The sequence below is a fragment of the Pyxicephalus adspersus genome, chromosome 2 (genome assembly GCF_032062135.1).
Source record: "Pyxicephalus adspersus chromosome 2, UCB_Pads_2.0, whole genome shotgun sequence".
NCBI classification, from domain to species: Eukaryota; Metazoa; Chordata; class Amphibia; order Anura; family Pyxicephalidae; genus Pyxicephalus; species Pyxicephalus adspersus.
Genome location: NC_092859.1, coordinates 85,486,380 through 85,508,563, shown reverse-complemented (window position 1 = coordinate 85,508,563; position 22,184 = coordinate 85,486,380). Strand labels below are relative to the sequence as shown.

Sequence of the window (22,184 nt, the reverse complement as noted above, 5' to 3'; positions counted from 1 at the left end):
TTGCTGATTTTTCTTTTTTCTTTACCTGTGGGCTTTTATGTTTTCATTGCCAGTGATATTTTCTTGTTGGTATATCATCTGCACAGAAACTCCACTGCAATGTAATATATCCTTCTGGCTTAAAATAAGTTTTAATTTTGCTCTTTGGGTATGTGTACATGGATAAGCACTAAGATATGAGCAAGGGTTAAATAGGTTTATGAAATATATGGCAAGAGCAGAGACATGGTGGTTTAGTAAGGGAGAAGGCGTTCTATTACATCTGTATGTAACTGTGATTAGAAAATGGTGAACTTGTGACCTCTTGTTCTTTTCAAAATCCATAAGAGATTTTTGACAACTAGTAGGCGAACAGATAATTCCCATGGATCCCTCTGCTTTGGCTAAATTATCATAATTATTCAACAGGAATGCAATTACAAGTCATTAATGATTGTGTTTAATAGGTAAGGTAGCGCAATTCAGAATTTTATCTAAAAGAGGGAAAACTTTGCACATCCAATGTATTTTAATGAATAGGTAGCCTAGCTTTGTGAGTGTTAGAATACACTTGCAATGGGGTACTTTAAAAGCCCTGCACATCCATTAGTGCTCAGAGCATTTATATAACTGCTAATTATGATTTCCCTGCTCCTAGTGGCAGCAAAAAGGTTAATATGGAAGATGAACATTACATGCATTGAGCTGTTAGCTTTTGCAGGATGGCAGTCTGCAGTGTAAATATAAAGATCCATGCTGTATTCCAAGCGTGGACTTGTTTTCACCTTCCCTTGACAGCCATCCCTGTAATTCCAGGTTCTCTGCAGTGACCTGATAATGATATTTTAATAAGATGGTTAGAGAGCCTCTGGTCACAGCGCAGCCAGCTGAGAAATGCCAGTGGTTTATGGTGTATCGTTGTGCCTGTTCTGGTGGAGTGCTTACATTTTATGAAATGAGTCCCTGATCATTTTGTTATGATTGGTGTTCAGCCTCCTTGGCATAACTAAATGATATGGAATAGTTTTATTGATTGGAAAAAACGAGTGCATTGCAATTTATTTTCTTCCCTGCCCTACCAGGAACATGTGAGGTTTTGGTTGGTAGATCTGTCAGACACATTCTGTTGTGCTAATCTATGAAATTGTGCAAGCATTTTTTTTAATTCACCCATCTAAATGTCTTTAACTCCTTGTGGGGAAAAATATGGAAAAACATGATGATCAAAGCTATTTATTAGGAATAATTTGGTTTTGGGACATTCTGTACAGAACAAAATGGCTCCAGTCAGGTTACTTTGGAAACAGATTAGCTATAGATTGCAGCTAAATACAAAAGCCCTGTACACAATAGTGTTAACTTTGTATACTCAATGAATGCAAGCACAAAATTTGCCCATCTCTAAAACAATTACATCTTAGGTGGGTGTTAGAAAAATAATTGTTAAACAAATCTGTCAAAGCATGTGTTTATTTTCAGTTCACAGCTAGCTGAGTCAGGCAGATATGTTTAATTCCTTCACCTGGCACGCAATGTGTTCTTAAGAGGTTCTGACTGACTTGTTTGTGTATAACACTGCACTAAAAAAAAGTAAGAATTACTATTTTCAATGCTTCAATGAGCACATTAGACAAGCTCCTTTGATGGAATATTTCATTTTATTTTTTGTTCATGCGATTAGTTATTTATACTAAATAATTTATTATGTAAATCTGTTTTATTGTAAAATTTCAGGCAAATATAGGGGACTGTATGGAGGTGATTTGCTGGCATATAGTGAACCCATTCATGTGAAGACCTGAGCCTTGTTATATACTATGCATGGTTGGGACAGGACATGTCTACAGTGTGGAGTGCAAAGGCAAAGTTCTTCTGTGTATCAAGGAGGGTGGCAACTTCCGGGGGGAAAATATGATTTCTATATCTAGGTAACATTTGGGCTTGTGTGTCTGGGAAAGTGTCCTTTTGGGAAAGGCATGCACTAGATGAATTTTGTTTGTAACAGGCAGGAGGTTAGAAATAGCCCTGTTCTTTAAAAAAAACAAAAAAACAAATTAAAGTCAAAACTTCTTAAAATAATTCTTTAGCCGTGTTTTAGATCTTATGGGTAAACACTGCATTCAGGCTGTGATTGGATAGTTCTGATTGGAGTCTATTCAAAATGTGGATCAGAACTCAGTCAAAGGCAAAAGTACCTATTGAGGATCATCCAGTGACAGACATTGTTTTATGGCCAATCCAGCCAGCTAACATTGACAGCAATACTTGTCAAAGACAATCTGTTCAAAATCCAAACCTTTCAAACTTTATATTACTGCTCTGAATTTACAAATCCGGTCATATTTATCCAGTTTTATTTTGATTCGATCCACTGTGGGTTTTACTGTTCTGCTCGCCTCCAGTCGCCAAAAACTGGTAAATTAAAAAGAATCTTATTTTTTTTTTCCTTTTTAAAGATATTTATAGGTGGTGGGGTGGGGGTGTGAAGGTTTCCTGGGGATGGATATTGGAGTAAACCTGTAGCACTTAAAGCACAAATGTTACATTCAAACTCCACAAAGAATCAGAGAAGGTTTATATTTTTCACAGCAGCTTGGTGATAGACTATTGCTTTACTATAATGAAGCCAGTGCTTGCTTGACTTATTTTGGTAGTTGTACTAAAACACTGTTACAGGCAATTGCAAAACTCATATGGTATATGCATTTTTTTTTAATTCATAAGAACAGTTTTTCTATTAAGAGCAGCACAACAGGTGGCAAATGGCTATACGTTTTTGCACGATTCTACTGTGCACTGAGGCTATTTGCTATCCTCCCCAATGCATACAGCCATTTATTTTTGCATATTACTCCAGAGCCTCCAGTCATCATCAAATAGAATGAAGGTTTAGGCACTGATTGCAGGGAGATAGTTTCCAATTTTGAGTGCCTTCTGGAACATAGGAAATGGTCTGAGAACCTAACCTGCTCAAAATTAGGATCATTGTTTGATTTCTATTTAAAAAGTTATTGGTAATATTTAATGGTAGTTTTACTCAAATTAACAATTTCAGTACCAGCAGTTTACCCTTCATGGACCAGATACACTTTCTAAATTTAGCCTAGGGTCTTAACTGCAAACAAGACTTTTTTTTTGGAGGTAATTATTTCCAAGATTTTTTTTTTTAATATTTAATGATTTTGAAAACCAACTAATTTAAAAAAAAAAAACAGGTCCAAAGGGTGTCTTGTATAAATGTTTTGGATAGTTAAGTGAAGTCCTTAAGGAAGTTTCTATAGCACAACAGATTTTAAAAGTAGTTATAATGTCAGTGATTGACATGTAATATTTGAAAAAGGCAGTTGTATATGATCTTAATCAAAGTTATAATAATGTCTGAGTGGATAATTTTACTGATCCCCCAAGTGGTGGTTTTGGGGCCTGGTGATTGGCTGTTTGGGGCCAAGTGAGGGAGGTCTCATTCAGCTAAAATCCCAAACTAGATTAGAACAGAAAAGTTGTGAAGTACTGTGGATGGTTGAGAATAACAATTAGTATATCTTAACTTTTTGAGTTTAGTTCTACTTTAAAACAGAACCAAAATGGTTATACATAACAAAAATAAGTCATAGTATGTGGAGTTGTGATTGACCTCTAACATTTTATACACCTCTGCCACATGGCCAGGATGGGGAGTCCGTAGTTTTCTGATTGTGATTGTGTTTTCTGATTGTGATCATGGCGCTTCCTCCTACTTTAAGGTTAAATATTTTGCATCAAATATAATTTAGGGTGTCTAGTGAAACGGTTATGGAGGGGTTGGTAATAGTTTCTTTCTCCTAATATAAAAAACCCTTCCCCACCTCAGTACCTGCAAACATGTTAATCTGGCTACATTCTTCTATAGAGTCTGACATGCAGAGCTCATCTTCACATTCAATATACCTTAGAAGGAAGGATTGCTGGTACATGGTATCAATACAGTTAACTTAGGACTGAAAGGGTGATTTAGTGTTTTTTAGATGCCAAACTAAAAGGGAAAAATAAAGATGGTAAAACAGATTAAATACAACAAAACTCTTAATTGCATATTTCTTATTACAACTACAAAATCGTGTATATATATATATATATATATATATATATATATATATATATATATAAATTGTGTGTATATGTTCCACCACTCAAAAGCACATGGAGACATTTCAAACAAACTTGCCATACATATGACTGAGACTCATGTGAGTGCACCTGTCATCTTTGTACAGCATTGTGCTATATGTCAGAGCTATACTTGAACGTACGTATGTGTGTATGTCATCACTAGAAAACGCATCGACACATTTCAACCAAACTTGCTAAACATATGACTCGTGAGTGCATCGCTGATCTTTGTACAGCGCTGTGGTATATGTCAGAGGTATATTTGCATGTATGTTTGTATGTATGTATGTATGTGTGTATGCATTGTTGAAAGGACTTTAGAAAAGTGCAGCTCTGCAAAAAAAAAAAAAAAAGTTTTATTCTTATAGCCTTTTTATATCACATGATATTCGCACATATGCCTATTAACCTTAAATGTCAAGTAAGAAAGTAAAAAAAAAGCACTAAAACTAATCTAGGTTTATGGGGGAAAAAAACAATAGCTCATGAATTCAGAATTAACCGAGAACTCTGTCCCTAGAATTATCACTTATTTACTTTTTAACTTAACTTTATTGCTATCATACCCCTCAAGCCCCTGTTCTGCACATGAGCAAGCAGGGATGCCCGTTTGTATCTAGGAGTCTTCTGTATGTCGGATGTCCTTAACTCGGGGACTACCTGTTACAGGAAAAGCAAATCACTGTGTACTTTGATTGCCCAGTCATGTGCAGGTTAAAGAAGTAAACAAATATTCATTATTTGTTTATTTCAGCTCCTTTTGTAAATGTGCTTAAAAGAAAAAGAAAACAAATCATCAACACAGGCAGTGCATTGTTTTTAGATTGACAGCAGCAAAATAAAGCTAATGTTTAGCCCTGTAAAGCAGAGAAGTGCCCTGTAATGGAGAAACAAGACCAGGTAAATTCATAAATATGGTAAATATGGTAGCCCCAACTGACAAACTGTTTATGAAAGTTTTTATATATTTACAAAACGTACATGTCTACACTTACATACATCGTATACACTAAAATGTACACATGGTTTACATAATATTTACATTATAGCCAAAAAATATATAAAAGTCTTTTTACTAATCAGTCTTTCATTTTTTTTTTCTTTATTGCAATCTTGATACTTTCCATTTAGATTTTTTGACCTTTTATTAATGTGCTTTATTTATTTGCAGATTAAAGCCCTTTATTTTCTTTTTCTTTTTCCACTATCATATTTCCTCTCTTACATTTCTTTTTTCAGGCAGCCAGGATGCTAAGCCCAAAATTAGTGCTTTCCCTTTTTTAAGGAAAGCCCTGCTTCTCTTCATTATGTTTTGGACTGTGCCTAAATTATAGGGAACCTCTGAGGGTTCCCAACATATACCTATAGATAAACTATTTATGTATTCTTACCTAGTTAAAAAAGTTAGCTTCTAAGCCTAAATTATATCAGCCTTCATACACCTGGACCTCAGACACTAATAAATCTTTGTACGTTTCAGCTTTTGAGACTTTTGAATATGACCATCAAAATCCCTTGATGTATTTGTTCTGTTTTCACTAAGCCTGCTGCTATGAGAGGTGCATGTAAAATTCAGTATTTTATGATTGGGCAGATGGGAAGTCATACAGTTGGGAGAACTTGAGAGCTTGCTATGCACAAAAAGAACAGACTCTGCAGGTGCTAATCTTCTAAATCACATCTCAGACAGCTTGATGGCTAATAACTTCCGTTTCCAATGATCTTGATGGATGTGCTGCTGGAAACAGGGATGTCTTGCAGTAGCAGGTTTGTCATTAGAGGGCAAGTAGACAATAAAATCTCCTACTGTATTTGTTCACCAACAAATGTGTGGCAGTCTATTAAGGTTTAACAAAAAGACCAGTTCACAAAAGTATTATTGGTAATCTCAAAGTTTGCGTGCACAAGTGAATGTTTGACTTTATGATGCAGTCGTTGCATCTTCCAGAACAGTATGCCTGGGACAGATACTGACGAGCAGTGGGAACCTATCTGAACCAATATTCAGTGGATTCCATCTTAGGCTTAAACCTACAACCCACTTCTGGAGGGGCATAAATTTCTTGCAGGCCTGGATAGACTTTACATACAGATTCATTTGGTATCACATTTATTTGAGGTCAGGGAAAGGGCAATTCTTTGTCCTTTTGTCAACTGAACTGGGTCCATTACGTCCATACGTTTTCCTTTTCCCTACCTCCAACCTTGCTCTCTTAATTTAACAGGTATAAAAGTCTACAAATGCTATTTGTTTTGAAGGCATTGGATTATCTATTGGTAGTAAATCAAATACCACTAGACATGCTGATTCTTCCTAAAACCACTACTACTAATTTTCAACAAAAAGTGGTGGAGGACTGCAACTGTACCAATTTAGTAACTTTGGTCAGCAGATTTTCTCTTCAATCCAATGATCAGGACATCTAGTATTCACCCTTCATCCACTGTAGCTATTAGAAGGGCAGAATTTTGTACATGTATGTGCATTGTTTTCGGAATATTCATTTGGTAATTATCAATCAGGAAAATGATCTGTCTAGCCAGTTGAGCATAAAATTGGCAGTGGATCTGCTCATGTGTGATAGTCCTTTTTCATGTTACTTCCTTTACCATCTGCCTCTTTGTAGTGTAAGTTTAACAGTGTTTCACTCCCCGGAGTTGTGTACTAACCCAGTCACATGGTAGATGTTATTGTAAAGTCATGGGGTCTAAACTACCCAAAAGGGTTTAAAATTAAAATGTGAATGAAACCTCTTTTTCTAAAACTGCTTGTTGCCTTGCTGTTATTCTAAGCATTTTGCATCAATAGTGTGAGTCATGAACCCTAAATAAGCATGTAAAACAAGCACTCGACATTTGCTTAATTTTTATTTTAGTCTGCTTATTTGTTTTAGGCCAGATTCACAGTTGCTGATTTAAAAATAAGTGTGTTTTACCTAAAATGTAGCACTAACTAATTCACCTAACTGATGCTGTGATTGGACCAACTCCTCCCTATCTCTTCCATGTCAAGCGGTTTGCCTCTACGGTCCTCAGCTATGGGTCAAATATGGATGGGGTGATGTGTCTTTCATTACATTATAATCTGACCTATGTCAGTCGTTTTTGACATAGGTCTGATATGCCATATTTTACTCCTGAACAAGCAGACCTTACGGTCTGCAAAACACATTAAGCCTGCTTTTAGGACGTGAGAAATTGAGACTACCAAATGATTGATGTTTTTTAGTATGCACTATTGTCTTGATGGTTTTTTGTTTATGGACTAAATTAGAGATGTTAATTGTTTTGCTTTTTTATTTTTATTTTTTTTAATTGCTTTGTTATCAAGTTATTTGTATGTCTATTGTAGAGGAGAGAGTAGGGTTAGTGGAATACCAGAGGGGAGGAGGTTACAGTAGTCCAGACAAGAGAATACTCATTAAAGTGAATACTCTGCCAGAGATGCAACCCTTAATAAACACATATTGGTGCTGTAGATAAAGTAGAAATAGTAAAAACAGACCATGAATATGGATGACAAATTCTTTAGATTCTAAAATTGGTGAATCACCTGAGAAACATTAGATTAGAAAGATGAGTGGGTAGTGTGGGGATATTATCACAGTGTGCGTTCCAGTAAGTCTGGCAATGGACCAAGGAGTTTAGGTTTTAGATAAAACATAAGCAGGTTCTTTTCTGAGGAAAATAGACCTATTAAATCATGTAACACTATGTTAAGGAATGCCATCAGATAACTCTTATAAACTAGAAATCATGAAATATAAATTAAAACAGTATTACGTGTAGAGCCAAACAACTCTTTCCTCATTACCATGCTTGGTAGGTAGGGTGATACTAATGGTAACCTCTGCTTTTTTTTTTGCCCAGGTTGATGACAGGTTTACTTTTAATCAGTTTTGTCCCAGTAAGTGTTGTACAACTTGAAATATTTATCGTTTTTGTAAGGAAAAGGATTCTGTTAGGAATCTGTAAGTAGCGCTAGACTAGTTGATGAACATAGCATTTGAATTTCAAATGGTAGCATATTACTGAAATTAAATTATACATTACATTCTGGCACTGTTGGAGATGAGAGATGAATAAAGAGTTCAAGGTTTTAAAATCTAAGATAAATTCAAAAAGTTTTTTTTTCAGCCCCACAAGTTCTTTATAGGACTCTGTACTTGATTCTGCAAGTTTTTTTTATTTTATTGTAATGTTTCTAATGTCGTGACTTCATTTCTAAAGAAGCCTATATCAAAGTAGAAGAGAAATGGAAGGCAGAAAAATGTAAGAAGTAGAAAAGCTGTTCTTAACATTATTTAGTTACATGCCTCTTAATTTATTTTACCAAATTTCTCCCACCCCCCAGATTTGTAAGTGCTCCTTATACAGTAAAAATATTTTATTCTATGCATCCTACTCCCATACCAAGCAGAAGTATCATCTTGGAAATGCATGCCATTAGTTAAGAACTTGTAGGATATGTGCATTACAAGAGGGGACACCCTATATATTGGGAACATTATACAGTATAAATGGTTATAACACATCCATTACCCTTCATTGCTTATGTACAGTCTTCACATCTTCCCAACCACTACTCCTATTTTCATTTACTATGCCAATCATTTGCAATCAGAGACACATGCGTTCCAATTGTTTTGTTTTTTTAGCCTTGGATTTACATTGTACTTTGTTTCATTTGATCTTACATGTAGCTCCCAACACACACACACACACACGCGCGCGCACACCCACCCTCCCACATTCATATTTACCGCAACCCAGTGTTTCCCAGCAGCCTATTTTTTTTTTTTTTTTATTGATTACATCCAGAAGGGACTGTAATAAAGCCCCACAGACTTTTTTTTTTTCAGCAGGTAGAGAGGAAGAGGGTATGTTACCCTTGGTCAGGGAAGGTAGGTAAAGAGGATAACTACATTTTTTTTTTTTTACCTAAGAGATAATTGCAAGATTCTTTTACCGGTCCCAATTCTCAACACGCTTAATACATTGTCCAACCAGTTTTGTGTCTTGGTCTGTTGGTACAGGTTTTCCTTAATCTGTAACAAAATGGTAATGTTTACATTCTTATTTTAGACATCCTTTCATTGGAGACAGCAGATTACTTATGGTAGCTGCCCAAAACTGTAACCGACATGTCTCCAATATTTTTCAATGTAAATGTGTGCTAATATTTAAAGAATAAAGAATGTGATCTTTTCTGCTTAGTGGCAGGATATTTAGCTTGAACATGTTTTAATATGATGCTGTCAGTAAACATTTATTGTAGACGGCCTCAAACTTCAAGTACAAAATTTCAGATTACCTCAGATGACTTTCTGAGGATTTTCATCACTTCCATCCAGGCCACAATGACTTGGCAGTACAAGGAAATTAAATAAAAAATTAATAACATGATACTAGAAGACTTTTTTTCTGTGTGTATTTAATAGCAATGATTGGTATGTGTAGGATGTAGAACGATTTATTAAAATGACACTCCAGTCTCGACTGTCAGCCGCACAAAGTCTTGAATAAATAACGACAAACCACGAAGTGAGGACTGCCTGTCTTATCCCTTATTATAAGAAAATTGGTTTAGAAATATAAGATTGAATTAACCTGTTGGGTTCAAGAATTTTTTATAGGCAACAGATTGGAGTCTTGGAAAAAACCTGCCAGAAGCAAATTGTCACTGACACAATACAATTAAAAACCTGGTTGTTATTTATTAGCGCAGCACTAACATTACATCAGAAATCCCACCCTAAGAGGAAACTTTGGTTTAGATTCCATACATGTTCACTGTTACTTTCTGTAAAGCATACAGTAAAAATTGTGTGTGTTAACTTGGCCGACTTATCACATTCCAATGTTGCAAAAAGTAGTCATCACTAGCGCTGGCATGCTGAATTCCTATGCTAGGGATTTCCCAAAGGTCTTTAGAACCTTTCTAAATTTGCAAATTCCTAAAAAGATCTCCAAGTTGCAAATATAATATTGTAGCATCCTTGCTGCTACTTAAACAGAAGGGCAAAAAATAATATTTCAACACAGGGCAATAATTTATAGGAGCATATTGAAGATACTCTAATTAACAACCTGTTAAATATGAAGGGCAGTGCTTGTGCTACCGGTTTAATGGGCTACTATTCTCGAACTCCTGTACCACCTACAAGTTTTGATGCCTAAAATTAACTAATGGAGTTTTTCTGTTGAATATCAGGCCAGAATCAGGCCTTTATTTACCATTAGTAGTTTGTTTTCTGGTGAATTAAGGCTTGCATAAAAATTTAATTATTGCCATGTAGGTGCCCTTGTTCCTGGTTTTGCAGGTTGGCTGAGGCAACGGTCATTCAGTTGTCTTGTGACTGTATAAAACCAGTTCTTGTTGTTTCTGTTTTACTTAAACTGTAACTGTTTCCAAATCAGAAAATGCTTGCACACATGGGTTTCATCTGGGAATTTTTACCATTTGTTTGTGGTTTGGATAACATGTGCCTTAAAGCATTTCAGTAATTATTAATTTATGCATGGGTATGGTGTTTGAAATGTTTTTGGAATTAGCATTCTTTGGGCCTACAATAATTATTCTGCTTGTTGGCTATGAATTTGATAGTCAATGACTTGAGCACATGGGATCTGACTTTGCAGGTGGCATCCGTTTCCATTGTAGCTTTAAGTCAAATTGAAATGCACCCGTAATGGTTTAAGAAAATGTACCTACCGTATTACAGTGCAGTGCAGACTTAGGATAACCTGTTTTACCATATTAATTTGTTACACATTTTGTTTTTGTTGCTATTCAATACGCTATAATTGTTACTTGTTTGTAATTAATATAGAGCCTTGTATTTGTTTTATTCACTGCTGTGTTAGATAAATCCATAATGACAAAGAGGACAATTTCTACGTGTAGGAAAAATATTTGTCTTGTTTTGTGGCTAGGCAGAATGTATGTGGTGTGGCATGATATAATGTATTGGTGAGACTGCAGCAGCTGGAGATACCTTTACATTACCATGCCTTTGAGTTTGCTTTAAATGATCCTTTTAGTGCCTTCCTGCTTGAGGGGGCTTAATGGGATTCTAACCAAGAAAGTTTGACTTTTGAATGTATGTAGTTTTTTTTGGGGATTTCTGGGACTAGACTGACAATTGGGATAATGACAGTGAACATGATATGCACATCATTGACAAATCAGGAAATTTAGACCCTCTAAAGAGCTTCCAAATGACAGAATCATGGGTTAAAGATATGCAGAATGATTCCTTAATATGCCACAAATGGTCATCATGAATATTTGTTACAGTATTTTAAATGTATTTTTTTTTTGCTTCCCCCTAAGCCTGTACAAAAGAGCTGATTTTTTTTGTTATTTATTCAGAATTCTATCATGTTAAATGGACGTCTCTGTGGTAAGATATGGTTGCATTATGTGTCTGGGTACCATATGGTAGATGAAGCTGGAATTCCTGGTGACACACTGTTGAACCTTTATTCCTCCTCCCATCATTGCTCTTGTGATTTTGTTTTGATTTTTTTCTTCCAGTAAAACTGTAACATCTAGATGTTAAAGATATCCAGCAAGAATCCTGATTTTGTTAACCTTTTTTTTTCCAGCTAAACCTTGTACTGCTAGTAACCTTTCACATCTGATATTTACAAAACTATTGCAGTACATCTTTTGTTACAAAGTTTTTTTTATGAATGTGTAGTATAATTATGTGAGTAAACATACCATGGCATCACTAAAATATTGATTCATATGTTATTGGCCAAGTAGGTTTGTTCCTACATTGCACAGTAACCCCCATACAATGTACAGCGCTCCGTAATATGTTGGCGCTATAAAAATCATGTTTATTAATAATAATAATAATAATAATAATAATAATAACGTATCATTTTGACAAACATAATGACGTAGTTATTTGTTTGTTACACTGCTGCTTGTTTTGGGGCTGGAGAATTTAGATTCAAAACGCTGTTTTTATCAGTGGTCACCAACCTTTTCGGTCCGGCGGACCACTAAAATCACCGGTTCCTGACCGCGCATGCGCGTGGAGCCGGGTGTCACTCAAAGAGGGAGAAACCTCCCCCAGAGTGACGTCTTTATGACATAACCCCACCCTCTCTCTTATCGCAGATCTGAGCCTGCAAGGAGAGAGTGGGCTAGTTATGTCCAGGGACACAGCCCGCCTACTTCCCCGAGCCTGGGAACTGCATGGGGGATGTGTTCCGCAGCTCTGACTGGTGCGCCCCCCCCAGCAGGGTCCTTCTCCTTACTCTGCTCGGGGGTGCACCAGCCAGAGCCAGAGAAATTTTGGTGGTCCCTGGTTGGCGACTGCTGGTCTATATGATAAAGAGTTGGTGTAGACAAAGCAGTACTGGTGATGACTGTTCAGTGTGGTTCTTTCATAATCATGATTCCCCCTGGTCAGTGTAACAGTATATCTGTACTGCACTCTCAAAGCACCTCAGAACTCCTATGAGCTGATGTTGATTTGATTGACTCTGTTTTTTTGATATTGTCAGGTATCCCCTGAACTTGCCTTATGTTTACAGCAGTAATCTTTATTCTTTAAGATATCAGCCATTCATTCACAGGGTTGTTGGCGATCCAGGGTTTCTCCTTTTGTAACACTGGGAATAATTACTAGCTTACAGCTGATACTCGGTTTGAGGTAGTTTCTACAATGGCTTCTCAAAAATCTATAAAAAGAGAATAGTGATGATTTTCAAACATCCCTGAGATAGGTATAACTCAGATGAAGCAAGCTGTTTTCTTAAAAAAAAAAGTTGAATTTTTTGTTTGATATTCGTCAAAGTCACAATTTGTGCTCTGCTTATATAGATTTGTTGCACCATTATTACTACTGGAAACTTAAATCCCAAAAATTGACCCTTAACAGACTCTGTTCTGACTACAAGATTTCAACAGTGGGCTCACTGCTATGAGAATGTTTATGATATATAAGAGCAGGAGATGGGCTTCTAATTGCTGAGCACACTAGAAAAGGGATGTTATCAGGAAGGCTTGTATGGGATTATTCTTCTTATGAAAAAGTTACATAGGATGTAATTTTTGCCAAGCCTAAAATTTATTTAAATATCAAAGGAGAAGAGAAAAGGAAAGATAGGCATTAAGGACATAAGTGAACAAAATGTGTTCGTGTTCGTTTATAGTCTAGGTTGTCCTATTTCCAACATAACACTTCTAGTCTATATATGAGAATACAACATGACGAAAGGTGTTGACAAAGCAAATATAAATATATATCTCTCGAAATTTTGAGTTTATCTCAATCCCAATCTGGGGAAATGCGTTGGGACATGAGATAAGCTCAAATTTTTGAGAAATATATATATTTTTTTGCTTTGTCAACACTTTGTCATGTTGTATTCTCATATATAGCCTGGGAGTGTTATGTTGGAAATAGGACAACCTAGACTCCATATATAAATAAACATGAATACATTTTTTCACTTTTGCCCTAAAAGCCTATCCTTCCCTTTCCTTTTCTCCTGTGCTGAGTAAACTAGGAAGATTAGGTCTGACAAATGAATGTAAGGAGAAAATGTTTTTTTCTCGATTTCATTCAACTACAGCTCTACCTCTGCACAAGACATGACTTTACAATTCATAATGCCTGCTTACAACACCATTGAACTGTAAAATATGGAGAATTGTCTTTTTTACACATATATCCTTATGTAAGGACAAAGGCAGGTAGGATTACTGTATGGGCAATAAGAAACATTTTATGCTAGATCCATTAAGATAATTTAAGGCTAAGAACCTGAGCTTTAAAATAAAGATTTTAAAATAGGTGTATTTGGAGCTACTTTTATTAAGATTTTGTATTTGGAAAACCCCAATCATTTTCCAAACACAAAATCCTAATAAAAGCAGCTCCAAATACACTTATTTTAAAATCTTTATTTTCAAGATATTAAAATAAACCCATATGAATGCATTTACAAGAACTGTTAAAAATTTTTTACATCTAATGTAACTGCTTTATTGACCTTACTGTTGCTGCAAAAAAATCGGGCCTAATCCCCTCTATCAGATTTGTAAAAATCTTAGTACTGGCTGAACAGACATAACAATCAGTGGGCAGTTGAAACAGTACCTATGTATGTGTTTCAGTTTTCTTCTTATGATGATTATTATTATTATTATAGGAAACAGGATTTAAATTGCGCCAACATATTACGCAGCGCTGTTCATTAAATAGGGGTTGCAAATGACAGACAAATATAGACAGTGATACACAGTTAAGCTTCAAGCCTCTACGTTGCCAAACTGAGACGGTAGTTTCTAGTCGTGTACATGTTTAGCATTAAAGAGATAGAAGTTGAAGGTGATTTAGAGCAGCAGTTGCCAACCGGTGGTCCGCGGGAAAATTTTGGGGGTCTACGGCTCTGGTCGGCGCACCCCCAAACGGGGTCAGGAGAAGGACCCCGCTGGGTGTGAGCACCAGCCAGAGCCGCGGACCACATCCCCAGTACAGTTCCCAGGCTCGGGCAAGTAGCTGGTCTGTGTCCCTGAGAGTATGTTTTCATGCTGTCACCTTTTGTAGCTGTGTGGTTCTGCCATCTAAATGACAGCACTCAAGCAAATCAAAGCTTTCCAAGCTGCAGAATGTTTTCAACATTACAAGAACAAGTCCAGCTAAGTGTAGCTAACTACTACTAGATTTACAATGACCTTGATAATTGAGAACCTTTACAGATAAAAGCTGTTATGTTTAATACTGTTTGTAAGATAAATAAATGAAAACACCTATAAGCATTAAAACTTTTTCAAACTGATACTTGCTGTACTATTCAAATACAAAAGTAAATGTTAACATGAACAGCAATAAAATATCAGTGTCCTAAATGGGCCTGGTTACAGTCTTGCATATTTGCAGTGTTTGTGATCATGTCACTGAATGTCTTTATAGATAATATATAGATAATATATAGATATTTTACTGGTTGTGATTTTTTAGGTAAATATTAGGATATTCCATGTTGTCAGACAGTATCTGTATTGGAAACATAAAAGATAATGCTCTCAAGACATACAGAGACACTGACCCAGGAGATCAGTACTACACCCTTTGTGCTTTACAAATCTTTATATAAGCAAGAAAATGATAGCATCCAAAAGACATATCCTCGGAGGGAGTGTTTAGCATCTTAACTTTGGCAGCTTAGATTTTGTAGTGAAGTTCGAGAAGTCTTTATATCTGTGTTCCTTTTACTTAGCCAATTTTCAGCTGGGGATACTCTTCAAACACCCAGCACGCTGGAACAGAATAAAGAAAATGGAGGATTTGTGTGCTGCCAAATTGTGATGCCCCCAGGCATTATTGAGGACACATCTGCATTGCAGAAGAAATAAGTGTATAGAATGATGTATAAATAGGTGTCAAAGTGAGCATGTGAGGTATAAGCACTCTTCTTGCAAAACTGAGTAAAAGTAGTATGAATCATGAACACCTGTCTGAGCATCTCTGGTGTTTCACTGGTAGATATGCGCTGATAACTAGACAAAATAAAAAATAATCAAACTTCTTGAATTTAATATTTGGATATAATTAGAGCAAATGCTGTACTTACCACAGTATTTTGAAAGGCATTTACAAATTATGATTGTATTGAATATTGTTAAAAATATAATATATTTATATTGGTCCTATAACATGTAGACATGCTGCAAAGAGTAAATACAACCAGTCAATCGTGTCATCTCTTTTAATGAAATGGGGAAAATGGCTAATATTCAGTTCATACTTGAAGTGTTTTGTATATTCATGTAGTTATTGGAATAACATAAGGCAGACTTTGCAGTTGGGTTTATGTTTTGCAGTTGTTTTACATGTAAAAGTGCTTATTGTGGTTTATTATTAATTTGAAAATCATGTTTACATGCTCTGTTTATTTTGAGTCAGGTTTTTTCTCTTAAGAGGAAATATTTATTATATTCCTGACTCATTTTCTTATATTTTTCCTAGATTTGGTTGGGGAATGATTAAAACACCTGTCAGGCTTTTCTGCTCTCAGAGGCTCTGTTTGTTATTTCTCATTACTTATTGACAACAATTAAACATTTCACAGAGGTGGTATCTTTATAACCCTATTCTTCTCAATGTAGATATTTCATTTTTGTGTTACAGATGGAGAATTACTCTTTCTTCCAGTCACAAATGTAAATATGGCAGTAAAAATCTGGGCCCTTAGCAAACACCCAACCAATTCATCCCTACTCTATCCAAAGCTATAAAAAGAGCTTTGGATTTGACACTTCAGAGCTGCAGTAGGTAGCATGAAAGGACATGTTTTGCCAGCAGTCTGTCCTAAGTAAATGGTTTAAATAAGTTTTTGTAGTCATGTTTTTTCATAGGCAGATACAAACATATAAATAATACACTGAATGTATACATATAAATAGAACACATAAAAAGTAAATGCATTCATACTTTAAAAGCTGCAAAAAGAAAGGTCTGCATTTTGTACAAAACAAAATACTGTTTATTCAAAAATCATAAAATTTGCAAATGCCTTATTAAGTTATCACATTTATTACATTCGACTAACATAGTATTTAAAAGCTTCAGTCTAAGAATAAACTTATTAATACCAAAATGTTGGGGCAGACCTTAGATTTGGACCAGAACAAAGCCAATTAGACAAATCCCTTAGAAAGAATTTCTCATAAACAGTTAAAGAGGAACTAATCCCAAAAGTGCCTAAAACAAAAAAAAAATCCACTTACCTTCAATCTATCTGGTCCCGGCATCCGTCCGCATGTGGGGCGCCGCCATCTTTGTCTCTTCTTCAGGGTTCTTCTTCCTACGTCGCCCAACCCAGGCGCGGGATCATGTGACATAGGTTGGAAAAAATACTTGCCGATCTCACTGCACATGCGTGTGTTTTCTTCCCACGAAAAGGCTCTTTCTGCGCATGCCCGAGATGCTCAGGTATAGGGGGGCAGTGCTGCACAACTGAATTTTTACTTAACATAAAAGGGTTATCTACCCTAGGCAACACTAAGAAGTTGTTGCCTACAGCTGGGAAAGCTGTCCAGTTATGGAAGTCAATGGAAATCTCAAATTATTTTACAGAAACAATTGTATCAGCTTTTATGTATTTTATATTTTGCGTTAATAAACAGTAGAAAACCATTGCTTTCAGTTTAGCAGTGGCCATCCAGTAAATGCTTCTAAAATATGTATTTTTGTCATCTTTTTTAGCGTGTTGGAGGTACATGCTCAATTTGAGTATTTATCGGTCAGACAAAAAAAAATCCATTCCTTTTTAGTGTTCTATCAACATATCTATCAGTCATTGATCAGTAATGCCATAGTAACAATTGGTCATCTTTAGCTTGGATTTGACATCTGTGTATTTGCAGTGACAGCAGTGCATTTAGATCTAATTAGATCTAATATTGTATTTTCTATCAAGTTAGTGTTCTGTACCATATAACATTATATAACCCACCCATAAGTTTTTTTTGTTCTAGATGTCACCCGAAAAGCTTATTCTGCCCTTAAATTTATCTGTATTTGTCTCAGATGCGCCAAAGCTCTTTTTTGACATTCCTGTTTCTTTCTGTCTAGAAGTGTTGTGTAATCCGCTTTATAGTCTAATAGCACATTTGTAGGCCCTGTACCTGAAGCACACACATCACAGAGATTTGTTAACTCTTCTAAACCTACAAAGGATTAAAATACTTTACTTAATGATTGCAATGCTTGTTAATTATAAAGAAATTCGAATTAGGCACTGTAATGTTCTTTACTAGGTAAATTCTCTCTAGACCTAGCTCTTGTAAGTAGCTAAATTTCTGATGAATCCTACGGTTTCTTGGCTGTCCATTTTTTTATGTTGCTTTGTTGTAATGCAGTAATGAACCATCTCTTTCTGCAGCTATGTCTCTCCCATATTTTGGTATTTGGTCACCTCCTGTTTGATTAATTATAATCTACAATGTTTTCTTATTTGCCACTACTTGTAACGGTTTGGAATATGGGTACTACAAAGGATTTACAGCTATGCCAGAATACATACAGCCAATCTTTGTTTTAGGAAGTACCTAGTACAGACTAGCAAAGCTTCACTTTCAATAAAAATGACACTGGTATTATAGCAGCAAAGAAGATTTGTGGGGTTAAGTCACTGACTGTCACTGCAGTTAATGATTGTGTTTTATAGCTCACCTAAAAGCTGTTCTGCATTCCTTTCTTTTACACAACATTAAGAGTTTTCAAGATTACAGCTGCAGGTCAGTAGGGCCATGCCTGATCCAAATATTGTCCATTTTATGTGTTCACATTTCATTAATTTTTGTTCTGCAATATATTCATCTAAAACTATTTTTCAGTATTACTTTAAATGAACTTGCTCTGTGCGAAGTAGACCGCATAGAGGTGGCATACATATACACTCATCTGCTTTGCAGAACTGAAACACTTGGCAGATTTGGACATGTTTCTGTGCTTTAGCCTAACAAGTGGGCATAGCAGGAAGGCAGGTTTCAATTGATGTTTGTGTCTCCACTGATGATCATTGTCACTGTGCATGAGTCTTCAGATAATGAGACAGGGATAGTTTTCCAATGGGACTGCTGGCTATTAGGGGAAATTCCTTCCCTATTCACTATGAAGATATTCTCTAACTTCTTTTCCATTGCTGGTATAGGAAATGAAGTGGTTCTTCCCCGTAGTACAGAAATGGCAACAACAAAAAACCCTAGCATGTTTTCTTTTAACCCTACTTAACTAAATAAATAACTAATGGTATTTTGGCTATACAATGGAGGAAATAAGTAAATATACTATATAACAAGTAAATATATTTTTAATGGGGTTATTGACATGAAAAATTCTTTCTCAGTGTTCATTTTATCATATGTGAAAAAAGGGAAGAAATCATTAAAAGCAGACACCTAAAAGTGTTTGTATGCATTCATGTAACTTGTAGAAAGCCTAGGAGCATCAAATGTCTAGGTGCTCTTCTCTTTTCAAAGGACATCTGCAAGATTCCATGGTCAAACTCAGGCCCACTTCCTGCTGTACATATACTTTCAAACAGGACTCCAGTTTTAAAAGAATACCTCCCCCTTTCCCACTTTTTTTTAATGGAGGCTTTAATACCCTTTTCCAGAGAAAGTTTTGATGGTCTGTTGATGGTCTCTTTCTGTTTTTCTCCAGTCCATCAGTGATGGGTGGTTGTTACTCCTACACAGAAACATAACCATGTGTAAATGCTGTTTGCACAACAGGAAAGCTTGCTGATGTTCTTAGAAAAGAAAAGCGCACCTTGACATTTGATGCTCCTAGGCTTTCTACAAGTTACATGGATACATACAAAGATCCTTTAGGTGTCTGCTTTTCACTGTTTAATCCCATTTATTGTGTTTAAAGTGAACACTGTGAAGCATATGAAAAATATCCACTGCCTTATTGACCCTGTATGCCAAATAAACATTCTATGAATTGAATTGTGTCTACTTTGGAGATTTTCTTCTTTGCCATGTATGTAAACAATTTATACCCAGCGACAGGACTTTTGTCTTGAGCATTGTTTTTAGTCAGTGGTGTGACACAGCTTTGGGATAGACTTTGGAACAAATATATCTGTAAACAAAATTTTTTGGTATGAATACACTTTATATTCCTACCAAGCTAGTACACATAGTGACAGCTGCCTGAAAGGTTTACTCTACCAATAGGTTTATTGAATGTGGGAGGAAACCCATGATTTTGGTTATACTAGGTCATTTTCAAAGCACTTCATTTTGAAACCTGCTTTCTTTTTGACCTGGTTTGTTCTTGGGGTCATTCCACTGACCGTAAAACCCTCTTAAACCTTAAAATCTTACCTCTCTCTTAATGACCTCTACAATCAATTCCTATTGGATGCCTCAAAAGCTCAAAATGGAAATTGTGAATGCACCAAGTGCCATGTTACTGAAATATAACTTTTTAGTGTACTTAGACTTTAATGGTAAAAAGATGCAAAATACAAATGCTTGAACAGCTATGACACCGTGTAGGTTTGCTTACTCATATAACTCTGCTGTCGGGTAGGAGGGGGAGGAGGAATATCAATGCAGCAATGGATCTGTGTTACAGCTGCCAAGCATTCGCATGCTGAGACCAGGAGCTAAATTAAACTAGTGTGTGCAGGGTAGGCTCTGAGCCGGAGTTACAGCAAGACATAAAGCTTTCTGCTTCTGCGCTGATTTCTAATGGGACCCATAGCCCAATGCTATAATTCAGCTTGACAAGTACTCCCTCTTAAAGTCACCATGGACTACCCCTAGGCTGTGCATGAGCAGATGTACAGTGAAGAAGAGGAATAAATATTATCTTTCTGTTTGAAGGAACTAGTGGAAGGTAGTGAGATTGCAGAAGGTCTGGATATGTATAGCACTGGTGTTTAGTATAGATGCAGTGATGGCTCTTCTCTGTGCTTTTAGTCAAACAATACAGGATTCTGGTAAGTTTGCAGAATCATGTTTACAAAATGCAACATTGCCACATAACTGGTATGTTTATTTTTTTATATTGCTGCTGTCCTTCTCTGTAAGCATTGACTTGGTGATTATACTGCAGTATGTGTGACACCTGTGGCCAAGGAGCCTATGATATTTCCTTTTTTTATCAACGGTAATACATTTATCTCAATTATTTTCACATATGTTCTTATATCATTTAAATATTTAATTAATCTTATATCATTTACTATTTAAATATCATTTAAATAGTAAACATATGTGCAACATTTTCCATTTTTAAGGTCTCTTTCGATAAGCTAGTTATTTTGCATGGGTAACACTTCGAGCTAGCCCTAGGGAAATAAAGATGTTGCTATGAACTAGGGAACCCAGAGACCACTTCATTTTAATTTCTTGTGGCATATCATGATTAATATTTGGTTACGTTGTCTTTGTGCTGACAGCAGCCCCATACCAGGGGACCAGAGCCTATGGTTTTTCTATTCAGGGCTACAGTTTTTCTTTAACACTCCCTTCCCTGCTACAAACATGGTATTCAGCTTTCTTTCAATCCAAATGCTTTGTTCAGGTGCCAGGAGCAAAGAATACTTTTTCTGAACATGATCTTAGCCAAAAGGCTAAGAAGCAATAAGAAAATACTTTTTACTTGCTGGTATGAAGGATGAAATAACTCTTTTGACATGTTACTGCCAGCACGTGTTAGGTAATTCAGCCCTCGAATGTGTATTTTTCTACTGTAGCAACCTATGGCTAACACTGTGTTAGCTGTCTTAAGTGATCAGAAAAGCACATTAAAGGTAAGGCCCCTTTCAGACTTAGTTTCCAAAAATGCGCTGTTAACTTCTCCCAGCCACCCCTTCAAAAATCCATTGCAGATTTACCTGGCTCAACCACAGCTGATTCCTAACTGGACTCAACTTCTGTGTCATGCGTCTAAATGCCACTGTGGTATGCTGCAGTTCTATGTTTTCAGGAGGTTGATGTATAAAAAGAAGCAACTGCTTTCCAACCTCTATGAGCTGCAGTTGAAGAGGGATCTATTCAAGTCTAAATTGAAGTGGCTGTTTATCTAAATACCTTTACAGAACTGTGAGGCGAAAACAGTTACAAGTGCAATTCTGAGAATTAATATAGAAATATACTAAAGTTTTCAGTCACATACTGGTAATCTAAGCTTGAAAAGTGTCAGTACAGTACATGCTCAGAAATCCTGTCTTGGACCTCCTTGTTCACCAAAAAATGGGGAAAGCAAATGGTAAGAGAGGAGAGCATTTACACAGGATGGGGGTAAGTATCAGTATCTTTTTGGCTCGGGTCACCTGATTATTTGTTTTAATTAAATGCAGGACTTCTATAAAAAAAATAAAATAAATAAAACTTTCTTACAAAACATATGTTGTTGCATTTGTTTATATACCTATTGAGGTTGGGAATATTTTCATCTACTTGTGTAAACTTTTAGGAGGACATTACATGTGGTAGTGATGGGCCATACAAAACTGTTACACATTGACTTACTTAGATTTATGTCATAATAAACTCAGTG

The 22,184-nt window shown here is 36.0% G+C and overlaps 1 protein-coding gene across 6 annotated transcripts in view; it reads left to right on the top strand.

Annotated features, from left to right (window-relative positions):
* GRIP1 (glutamate receptor interacting protein 1) overlaps window positions 1-22,184 on the top strand; it is a 240,039-nt gene that overhangs the window by 123,521 nt on the left and 94,334 nt on the right. The window lies entirely within an intron of this gene.